This window comes from Morone saxatilis, unplaced genomic scaffold, assembly GCF_004916995.1.
Source record: "Morone saxatilis isolate NCDOM2014 unplaced genomic scaffold, NCSU_SB_2.0 Contig7, whole genome shotgun sequence".
In the NCBI taxonomy this organism is placed as follows: Eukaryota; Metazoa; Chordata; class Actinopteri; family Moronidae; genus Morone; species Morone saxatilis.
Genome location: NW_023340246.1, coordinates 4892520 through 4903723, shown reverse-complemented (window position 1 = coordinate 4903723; position 11204 = coordinate 4892520). Strand labels below are relative to the sequence as shown.

General features: G+C 39.6%; 1 long non-coding RNA gene across 1 annotated transcript in view; it reads right to left on the bottom strand.

Moving 5' to 3' along the window:
• LOC118341020 overlaps positions 1 to 11204 on the bottom strand; it is a 15013-nt gene that overhangs the window by 906 nt on the left and 2903 nt on the right. The window contains exon 2 of the long non-coding RNA XR_004797397.1: positions 4331 to 4546. This is a non-coding gene — a long non-coding RNA (uncharacterized LOC118341020). The remainder of the gene's footprint in view (positions 1 to 4330; positions 4547 to 11204) is intronic.

The following is an 11204-nucleotide window of genomic DNA, read 5'->3' as shown; positions in this document are numbered from 1 at the left end:
ACAGTCAGTCCAACAGTCTCACAGTGGACGCAGGAGAGGACGTTGGACCGCCGTCCAGACAACACGCAGGAAATAACTCAGGAACAACTTCATGTTTACAAGAAATAATGAACAATCTGAGGTAGACTGAGTTAAATGTTTATAGTCACATCTTAAGTTAATGTGAACAAAACACTAACTAGCTAGCTAATCTACATTAACTGTTAATTGATATTGTTATTAACAGCTGATATAGATTTGCTAACATTAGCTATCAGATGTAATGATTAATGTGATTAAACTAGCTAGTCTACATCAATTATTAGCTAGTTAACTAGTGTTTAGTATTATTAGCTAACTTAGGATGTGACTATATGTAATTATCGTTTATCTTTGAACCATCTTCAAAATGTGGTTGTCTTTCAACACATTAGCTTAGCACGTAGTATATCTAAGTACAGGCAAGGAGGAAGTTGACTTGAAGTTGAGGATTTACATATTTATATCCATTTTCTGTTATTTTTTAATGACGTAGAAAGAGTAGGTGCTATCAGACATTTTTATATTATTCTGTAGCTGTTTATATGTATGTCTTAAGAGCATCTGGAGGGGATCTTTAAGTGCAGTTTGTGTAAAATGGCTGATCCACAGGAGCTGATGTATTTCTACCCGACACAGACTCCGTGTATGTGAGACTAACAGTTCAGTATCAAAGCCACAGCGCTGAGATCCAGATCCAAACTGAGGTTCAGAGGGGTTTTTGGGGGTGGAATCTACAAGCGGGTATGTATTTGTGTTCACACAGTGCTGCAGGGTGCGTGATTTATCTCCGAGGGAACGGGTTGCATGTGTTATAGGATACAAAGGTATCACAGCAACTGCCATCACGAGCCATGTAGCTGCACAAACGTTTAGAGGAGGTGTCTTTAAAATGAAAATATAATTCACCCGGGGCCATTTTACCATCTTCCCTCATCTTATTTTTAACATAAACACTGTCTCTGAATCTGGAGCGAACACCGTGATCTGTAGCACCTCAGAGATTTCTTTTCATAGCGGGGAGCTAATGAAAGATCCGGTGGAAACATTTCCACCCACAGCCGATTAAATTGAAAGAGTCGGAGGCAGAAGTGCTCCTCCGAGCTCCCGAGGGAAGCCTCTCTCTTCCGGCTCGGCTAACACCGGCTATATGAGGGTGGCAACGTAGGTCGGAGTTCATTTTAACCACACAGGAAAATATGTGCTCTGCAAACACATGTCATGTTTTCACTGCTGGATGTTTGTGGATGCGGTGTTTGCTCGGGGCAGTTAACGGCTACAGGTCCACATGAGCCTGAACTGTGTGGTATAATTTACTGACATCAACATGAAGAGTGAGGAATAGAGTATCTTTAAGCAACTCTGGGTTTATTTCACACCAAACACCTGTTCTGTAGTCTCTCAGGGGTCAGTTTGTTAGCTTTTACCAGGAACATGAAGAAAAATATAATTATGAAGCGAGGTATGTATCTGAACTCCAACATCCACAAACTGAACAAATAAAAGCTGTTTGAGAGGATATATATGAGATTTACTGCCACTAGGTGTCACACTAGAGCACCGGCCTCTCAGACCAAAACAAATGGCTTGGGGTCAGTGTACTTTGCAGCGTTTCATTTTGAAATGAAAAGACCAAAATCGGGAAATCAGCCATTTTCCGTTTTTTGTGTTTAAAAAAATAAAATAAGAAAAACGATCCGTTTTGTTCCTAATATTTATAAATGGTAGTCGAGAAATAGCTCATTTCCTGATTTAGTTTTTTTCTAAACAAAAATCTGTACACTGACCCTATGGCCCACCAGACTCCTAGACAAAACCAGTAACCTAGCAGATAATCATAAGACACACTCACCAAAAACGGTCATTGTTAGTCTGTCCACAGTCTGGTCTGATGGTTTGGTCAAAATAAACCAGAGATGTGAAAATGGCAGCAACGTTGTTCTTGGGGGACAAATGCACCCATCAGAGCACGCTCACTAAAAGTGCTTGTTTTTGCCACTGACAGGCTCAGATTGCTATTCTAAGTGTATGATTGAAAGGATCCCTACAGAGAAAGACCATGTAGTTAGAGAGTAAGATTCTCTTTGTTTAACCAGAAACAGCTGTTACATCGCTCGCAACCAGACATATTATATACAATCTTTTTTAGTCTGTGTTCCAACAATCACCAACTCTAGTTTGGTCAAAATAAATCCTTGATTCACCGAGGTAGATGAGAAATAGCCGGTTTCAGTTGCTCTCCTCAGTTGCACACAGAGGAACATGCACCAACATACACGTGTGCCCCTCCCGGCTGTACAAACAAAGCACAGAACTGCTCAGGGACCAACACATGCAGAGAGTGTGACGCCATTCCCAAACACCAAAAAATTGGAGGTGAGTGTTATAAAATACTGGAAGTCACTGTCAAATACAATACACTAGATGCATGATGTCTATATACTGCAGACACCGTATACAATGCAGAAACTATGCAGATATTTTTAGAGCGAGAGTGTTTCAGATTTTTTGGCAGTTAACTGTACAATGGGACATAAAACTGGAGGCAAGTGTGACCACAGTGTAATTCATTTGTGAGTAGCACCTTGGAAATAATGTAATTATTTGACATGCTACTAACTCTGTTCACTGAGAAATCCTGTTCCATGGAGGCAACACCTTTTCAATGAGCCTAAAACTGCCTTCCAAATCCTGTCCCTCTCATTTCACACCTCCTGTCGACTGCTGTTAGTCACAATGGCATTGACTTTTTCAGTGTGTTAACATGTCATACATTATACAGTACCTCTTTAACATTATATGCCAAAAATCACGCTTTACTGTTACATTAGGATCCCGTTGTCTTTACTTTATATTTTTAATGGCTACCTCATTGCTTTCCTCCTTACATATCTCAGTCCATTTTAGCAATATCTTGAGAAATGATGTTTCATTATGAATGTAAGAATCACATATTAGCTAAGAAAAGTAGTGTGAGCCTCTTATCTGTCTCATGCATCTGCTTCTCTATAAATCATAATAATAAATAACATTTTTATTTTCAACTGCTTACAGCTATACCTCTAGGAATATCAACTTCTGAAACAAAGTGGGCACTAAATACTTCCTGGCAACCTTGTCATAAGTCTCTGATCACAGATCTGTCCTGCTGTTTACTTATGGGCAAGTCTCGAAAGTAAGGGGACTGTGAGAGGGAGGGAGAGACGTGGGAGAGAAGAACATATCACTGACTCAGAGACCGGGAAATGACACACCTCATCTTGGCAAGTTGTTCTCACTTAGCATACACACACGTGACATCAGACGGCGCTCTGGGAAATGTCCCTGGTCAGTCTCGTTCTCACAGACACTCAGAGGAGGGGACTATAAATGTGCGTCGGCTTGTGAGAGATGTTTATTCCTAAGTGACAACTTGAGCTTTAAAATGGTATCACCACAGGCAAAGGCTGTTTTAAGATTCTTTTGAAGAGTGACTGGTGGCTGTAAGTGATAATGAGGCAAAAAGACCACCACTGAGACCACCAAAAAGTTGGCTTTATTCCCATGGTGTTGGGACAAAAGCCTTTTTGACGCTTTGGGGCTCAATTGACAACCTCCAAAACTTTTGAAAAGACTTAAAAGAGTACACCACTGATTTGCACTCTGGTTGGACTTTAGAAAACAACTTACAATGGACAGTTTAAAATCGATGCAGCAGAACCAGAGATACATTGGTTTTAATCCACACATTCTTCTTGCTTTTTAAAACCTGGCACCCACAATGCAACTCAACTGCCAACAGTTCATTACGATGTCCGGGTGTGTTACGCTAATAGTGTCTAACCCTAACCCTCAAGCAGAAATGAAGTGCGAGCTACAGAGCTAGGTCAGAGCGAACCCTCTTTCTAAGTCCACTAACCAATTTTTTCATTTCATAACTGACGCTGACTTAAGTTACGTCACTTGAGGCTATTTCTCAGATTTATCAGAATGTTACAACCCCTGTGTCAAATCGCTGTAGTTTAATTAACGCTAGTACTGGCACACTACCTTACAGCAGTAAGCTAAAGTGTAAAGTTAACGTGGATACCCAGCCACCGTCTGCATGCAGTGTATTATAATGTGATGGCAGTGCCTTAAGGCCTTTGCACATCAAGTCCTTATTTTTCGTCATCCGATTAAATTCATTATGCACAGAAACCTCGCACAGCGAGTCTGATATATGAGACGGAGTCGTCATGCAATGAGGATAATTTTGTGGTCCTCTCACTTGAAAGTAGTAAGAAGTAAGAAGTAATTGGGTCCAAGGTGTCAAGGACAAGGAGAGTTTCACCTGCTGATAAAGGAGCTGTCTGCTCGCTGCTGCCGCTCTGTCTCTCACTTCATTTCTCCATTTCCCTTCCGTGCTTTTCTCCACTGGAGGTTCCTCCGCAGGTTGTCGCCACTCTCTGCCTGCATCTTGCATTTGGCACTGCGACTACAGGAGGCTGAGCTGTCCACCCTCTCTGTCTGTGTGCTGACGCTCTCCCTGCTGCCTCTCATCTGACTGCTGTGAAAAAAAAACACAAAAAATCAAACCTGTTCCAAAAACTTTAATGACGGACGAGAGTTTTGGAGTAGGTGTGGAAATATGAGTGACACAACGTGAGGTTGGGTATATTTTTAAAACGTGCAACCAGGGCTGCTGATTTTTCAAGTTAGCAAACATTACCAAAGATATGGCTACTCCATATTGTTTGTCTAAAGTAGATTTAGAAACATTTACAGGTATGGAATACATTTAATTAAATGTTTAATGTATATGGTATGTAGATTGGCAATGGGCTACATGTTATTAATGATGAACTTGTAGCAATTGGAGTTAACAGGAGGAGCTACCTTGTTTAACAGGTTAGTTTTGGTCTGTGGGAAAAAGATGGAGCTAACCACAGATGTAGACACATGTAATACACTATGGGAAGCTTTTTTTCATGTGGACACATAACGAGTGCAGCACAGGTATGTGTCACAGTCACAATGAGATTTAGGGCTTAAGGTAGATTATAGGCACTATAGAGTTCGGGTTGAGGTTAAGCATTGCAGAAAAGGAGCGTCAGGGTTCAGGAAACGGGCTCAGGATAAAGTAAGGGAAAACACAAATTGATGGGAAAACAGACTTCAACGGAACAAGGGCTGTACACAACACCACATGTGTTAGTCAAGTTAAATGTGAGTGTTTCTGTCATTATGTGTTGTAATGACGCGCTTTCATAAGCCATCTAAACAGTATAAATAAAACTTTCACAAGCCTCAAAAACATCACCTCCACAAGAAGTGATCTCATGTTACAGCCTCATGTTAGCTTACACAATCAGCCGGAAACAGAGGTTCACATCTTTCACGTTCTGATAAAAAAGGACTAGCATCAGCCAATAGCGTGAGTGTGGTTGTCGATATTGGAAAAGAGAAAGTCGATTGGTGCATCCCTAATGGAAACCTAAATGATTTAACATGTTAATTAAAACGGAAGGTCCTGAACATAGAGGATCATGCTATATTATTCAGAGCAAGAGCTGCTGGACAATGAGAGCAATATTTTGCTTGCGTTGTGCCCTTTGATGTGGACCCACTGTTACATGACCTTCATGATAGGCAGCGATGCCTTTATAATCTCCACAAACTGAGGCAATGTGGTCAGGGACCGGCTTATGATGCTTAGTAGCCTGAGAAAAAAACACAACAAACATCTGGGAAATCCCGCGGAGATGTACATACATTATGTTACACTTATCAGTGTGCAAATGAAGCAGGCGCCTCTTCAAGATAAGATGTGCACAAAGAATGCTTTTTTTGTTACACTAAGCACATTTTAAATGCGGATATATATGTACCAGTTAAGAGAAAGACAAAAAGGTTAATGTGTTGTATGGATGAGGTTGAATGAGGACAGGAGATAAGGGCCGTTCAAACGAGCATGTCCCTGTGTGGGTTTGCCTGCGCACTTATACACACAACCATCATTTCCAACCTGATTAGCTCTACAAGCAGCAATATCCTGAGGAGAAGACAGAGTGTTTTGTTCCACCCATTTGTGGCTTCACAGACAAGAAGCAAAGCAGGAGATTAAGAGCAGCATCTCTTTGACTCTGAGAGAATCTTTGATGAGGACCCCTTTCATATGCTTGCTATTTTGAAGCTATAGTGGATATAATAAATATCAAATGGAATATTGTTTTATAATGCAAATGATCTAACATGAGAATTTGACCGTGCTTATCATCAATATAGATCATAGTGAAGATGAGATAAGAAACTTGTGTGTTATAAAAAAAAAGTGTGTGAGGGGAAAAAAAAGAACACACTGGTGTAGTGTCTCTGCGGGAATAGGAGTCCAAGCCACTGAGAGTGCATTGTGAAATGTCAGAAAATGCATATGCATTAGTGATGAAGTCAATACATTCTTTCCTAGCCCTCAAACATTGACTTTGGGGAATACAAGGTAGGAACAGGACACTGAGGATATCCACGGGTTTAAAGCAACTGCAGGAATATAATGTCTGTGAAATCGGAATAGCTGATATACTGTACAACTCATCTTGAGATCATTTAAATTCATTAGATCCAAAAAAAGCCCAAAGGTAGACATGAGGTATGTTCTATATATACTGCAGCAACCTATGAGATGTATAATATTTGCATATTTGGCTTCAGCCTTCACTGACTTATAAAGTTAATAAAAGCAAAAGGAATATATCTTGCACATGTATGCTGACTGATCATTTTCGTACCATCCATGTGCATCTGCTTGGCAAAATTTATTTTTCACTAATTTAAAGCAAAATCAATCATTTCTATCCAAAGAAACCCATTTTGGAGCAGATTTACATAACCACTCTCCTTACCACCTTAAATTTGCAAGACAAAACTAACTCACTGCAGATTTGCATGAAAAAAACGCAATGTCACCGAAACTTCCCTTTTATGACAATTCTGCATAATGCACTGCCACCAAAAATGTCTATAAAAATCCCCTCAATCATCTTAAAATTGTATATAATTCCCTTCCTTAACCACAACTTTGCATAAAAATTTCCTAGATTTGCACTTAAGTTTGGCGCATCACCAAAACTTGCCATGTGATTATAATTGTCACGTTTTGGACATTTTTAGGTCCTTCCCTGCTTTCTCCAAGCTGAAAACGTTTCATCTTCAAGTTGCATCAGTGCCACAAATACAAACAATTGCTGCACCTAAAGAAGATTTGTCATATTTTCACTTCTTTTTAACAGTTGCATGGTTACCAGATGTGCACACTGTGTATTAAATGAATAGTGCTAGCTCTGTTGGGGAAATATCCTGTGAGATCTGGTAACAAGTATTTTAATACGAATACACCCCATGCACCGCTGGTTACTGTTAACTTTAATGAACTCAACTTCTGTTTTATATGTAAAACTTTCGGGGTCTTCACTCCCCCACTCTGCAAAATAACTACCTACAGCAGTCAGATAGAAATGGTGCAGTAAATGCTAGAATATTTCCCTTAGAGCTAATGTATTTAAAACTTACAAAACAAAAAGTTAACATGGTAACTCACAAGGTTTTCTTTTACTTTTTCTTTCACATTTTTCCCTATTTTGCCTTGCACATATAAGCAGTAAACTAAAATAACCATGCTAGCAGCTCTTATGAAGCGCTAGAGCCAGGCTTCGGTCTGAATATTAGGGATGAGCGAGTACACCATTATCTGTATCTGCATCTGTTCAACCAACAAAATTTTCTGTATTTGTACCTGTACTCTGAATGGGCAGGGTTTAAATCAGAAGTGGGTGGTGCTTAAACACAAAATGGGAGGGTCAAAGTCATAGTTATAGCTGTAAATTGATATTGGTTTGATCAGAAGTTGCTATATTTATAAAAAATGTCTTACATAATTTAGCTTTAGAGCTGTTTTTGATCAAGAGAATGATTAACAGAACAAGTTTTCTTTCTCTATAAAAGTTGATATACCGCTATTGTAGTACAGATGTTGGCACATTTTACTCGTTTAATACTCATACATGTAAAAAGTATGTTATCTGCAACAGATACTCATTTCAGCCGAGTGCTCGGCTCAACCCAAAAACATGCCAACATGGTAACAATGCTAACATGCTAACTTTTAGCAGGTATATTTACCATGTTCACCATCGGAATTTAGCATGCTAACATCTGCTAAACAGTCAACATTCAGACCAAAACTGCGATCCTTAGAGCCACGCCACAAGCAAATGTTGGCAGTGAATGTAATCCAAAGTTTTGAAGACTCATCCTATAGTGACACTCTTCTCTTGTTTTCATGGTATACTGATGAATGAATGACACTAACTTGAACTTAAATGACTTAAGTGCAACTTCATAGCTCTCTGTTTTTCAAAGCTGGCAAAAGTATTTCAAAATGAGAACTGTCACTTAATAAAGCCTGCTAGGTCATAATACAGCCTGCTAATAACAGAGGCAGTAATATAGTGGGTTTATTTCTAGATTTGATCAAAATATGAGAGAAACTCAGAAATGAGACCACAGGCGGATGCTTTGAAAGGGGCAGAACAATCAGGAGTCTCTGAGGAAAATCTGCAGGGTTGGAGAGTATGAAGCCAATTCCAGCCTTGTTTTTCACTTCTCTTTCTATTCTTTCAGATCTGTGCGGCCTCAATCCCTCTCATTCCCCGCTATTTCTCCCACTTTTCCGATAATTAATAGGTTATTAAAATTTCAGCAGAGCACAGAAGAACACACAGTCACCACAAGAGGAGTCACATAAAATTTCATTCCAGCTATTGTTTATGAGTTCAATGAAGGCACAGTTTTGGAAATTGCACATGAAAATCTACTGAACTTTAAAGCGATGGACTGGTTATTGAATGTGACTGTATGGGGACAGGAAGCAGAACTGATTATTAAAGATATAAGAGGAAAAAGGAAGATAGAAATATCTGCCTTGTGGCAGGATTAAGCTCTATTACCAGCTGTATAATCTGCAATAGAGCATCCATCAATTTCAATCTATATATCTGTATAAAAAGGCAATAGCTCAGTGCCTGATCAAGGGCATGTATTCTGTATTCCGCATGCATGTGAACCTGAGAATACTGTACGAACTCATCTCAAGTGGGAGTTGAGCTTCTCTCAGGAGACATAATTAGAGGGAAAATTTTTGATGATGAGAAACGCTTTTAGGCGGATTTTCAGTGCAGTGTATATGGGATTAACTGTACATTACATGGGCGTCTAATCCATAGGCACGCTAAGCCAGGAATTAGCATGCATGATTAGCGTTTTAAGCCAGCTATTAGATGAGAATAATACTGTAATTCACCTAAAATGGCTTGCAGTGTTTTGACTGCTCTATAGTCTGCATGAACTATTCCAATAACCTGAAACAGGATACATAAACAGACTCTGGGAGAAATCCTAGTGGTGTAGTACAAGCAAAAATTAACTACAGTAGTTTCAAATGTTTATTTACTCAGGAAGGTTTTGCAGCATGACTTGCCTTTTTTCAGCAGTAACCTGATTCTCACTTGCGCAGTTATACTTGATACATTTTTGGAACTCCTCAGTACAACCAGGCCTCTACTTTTGGCCTCTGAACAGTTTCTTTGGAGCAAATGGGGCTTATTAATGTCAGCTGTAGAGAGAGGAGAGAGTGCTTCACATTCAGTTTCTCTTCTCAGGCTACCAGATGGTCTGGATCTAAAACTGGCTTCTTTCCGGCCACAAGTCTTTCCCTACTATCCTTCAGGCTAATGCTACCTCCATTTGAGGATTTGAGAGTGATTGTATAGAACCAGTTGAAGGAAAAGTCAAAGTTCGCATTTAATATTAAACTCTATTGCAGGAAAGGAAATTGTCCATTATTATTCCATCAACATAAAAACATACAGCAATAATAAAAAGGAACATTTTTAAAATAAATTACTACAAGAAGTTTTTTACTGGTTATGAAATAGTCTCAAATATTGACGCCTATATATAACCTACATAAACAAACAAACAATATTATCCTCTGGGACCATGAATGTCTATAAAATGCTGTACCAGTTCATAGTGGATGTTGAACTATTTCACTGGATGACTGAAAAATCTGATCTGCTGGTGGCACTAGATAGAAAATCATGGGATCACTACTAGTGATTTATCCTCTGGGTACCGTGAATGACGTTACGAAATTTAGCGCCAGTCTATCATCGTACATGTTAAAATATTTCACAGGATATACATTCAGGTCAGGAAATACATTAGTGTGACAGGATTTTCTTTGATCTTGAAAGCTCTCAACTCCAAACTTTTCTTCAAGTTACAACCGATTTTTTCTTTTGGTAAAATAGAACTTTTGGAAAACAACAACCTAAAGGCCATTCTCAATTCATTTCCCTTTTAACCTCTTCTTATGCAGCCCCCCACAAACTCATACCACCCTCCAGCATTCTTGCTTTTCTTCTGATTCCTCCAAGAACATTGCTAAGTCCTGCAGACTGTATCTTTAACAATTCATCCCATGGCCTCCATGTTACTTGAGTCTCTCTGAGCTTGTCTTGTAAATGCCCTGCTCCTGCATCAGTATTCCACAGATGGAGCTTGCTCTCCCTCTCCCTGTATGATTGTGTTCCTGTGCAGGGAATAAGATCTGATGTGGCTGTCTACAGGTGGACGAGCAGCTCCCCAGAGTCTAGCCACTGGTGCAAAGCTTAGCCCCTGATTCCTAAAGTCGGATGGACAGGAAGAGGAAAGGAGTGAGGAGTGTGTGTGTGTGTGTGTGTGTGTGTGTTGTTGTGTGTGGTGTTGTGTGTGTGTGTGTGTTGGCTCGGTGTGTGTGGGTCTTAAATGTATTTCTGAGAAACAGTAAAACAGGCAGATGGATAACCAAACAAAGAGACACAGACATAAATATAATGCACAAATCTAATTGAGTCATCTATGGCCCGCACGCTCTGAGATATACTTTATAAAATCATCACATTACACACAGTGTCATCAGCACTTAATATTCATAATGCTCTGAGACACAATAAATATGTGCACATTTCATTGGCAGCAGTGTGAAAGTAAGGGGAAGGCAGCCTGGTTCTCTGGTTTCCAACCTCTTAATCACCGGCCACATCTGAGATTGTTTCAGCGATTTGATGAGGTGCAAGTGCTCCAAACTGAAGTGAGAAATACACAGTTTGTCCATGCACTCTCAAACA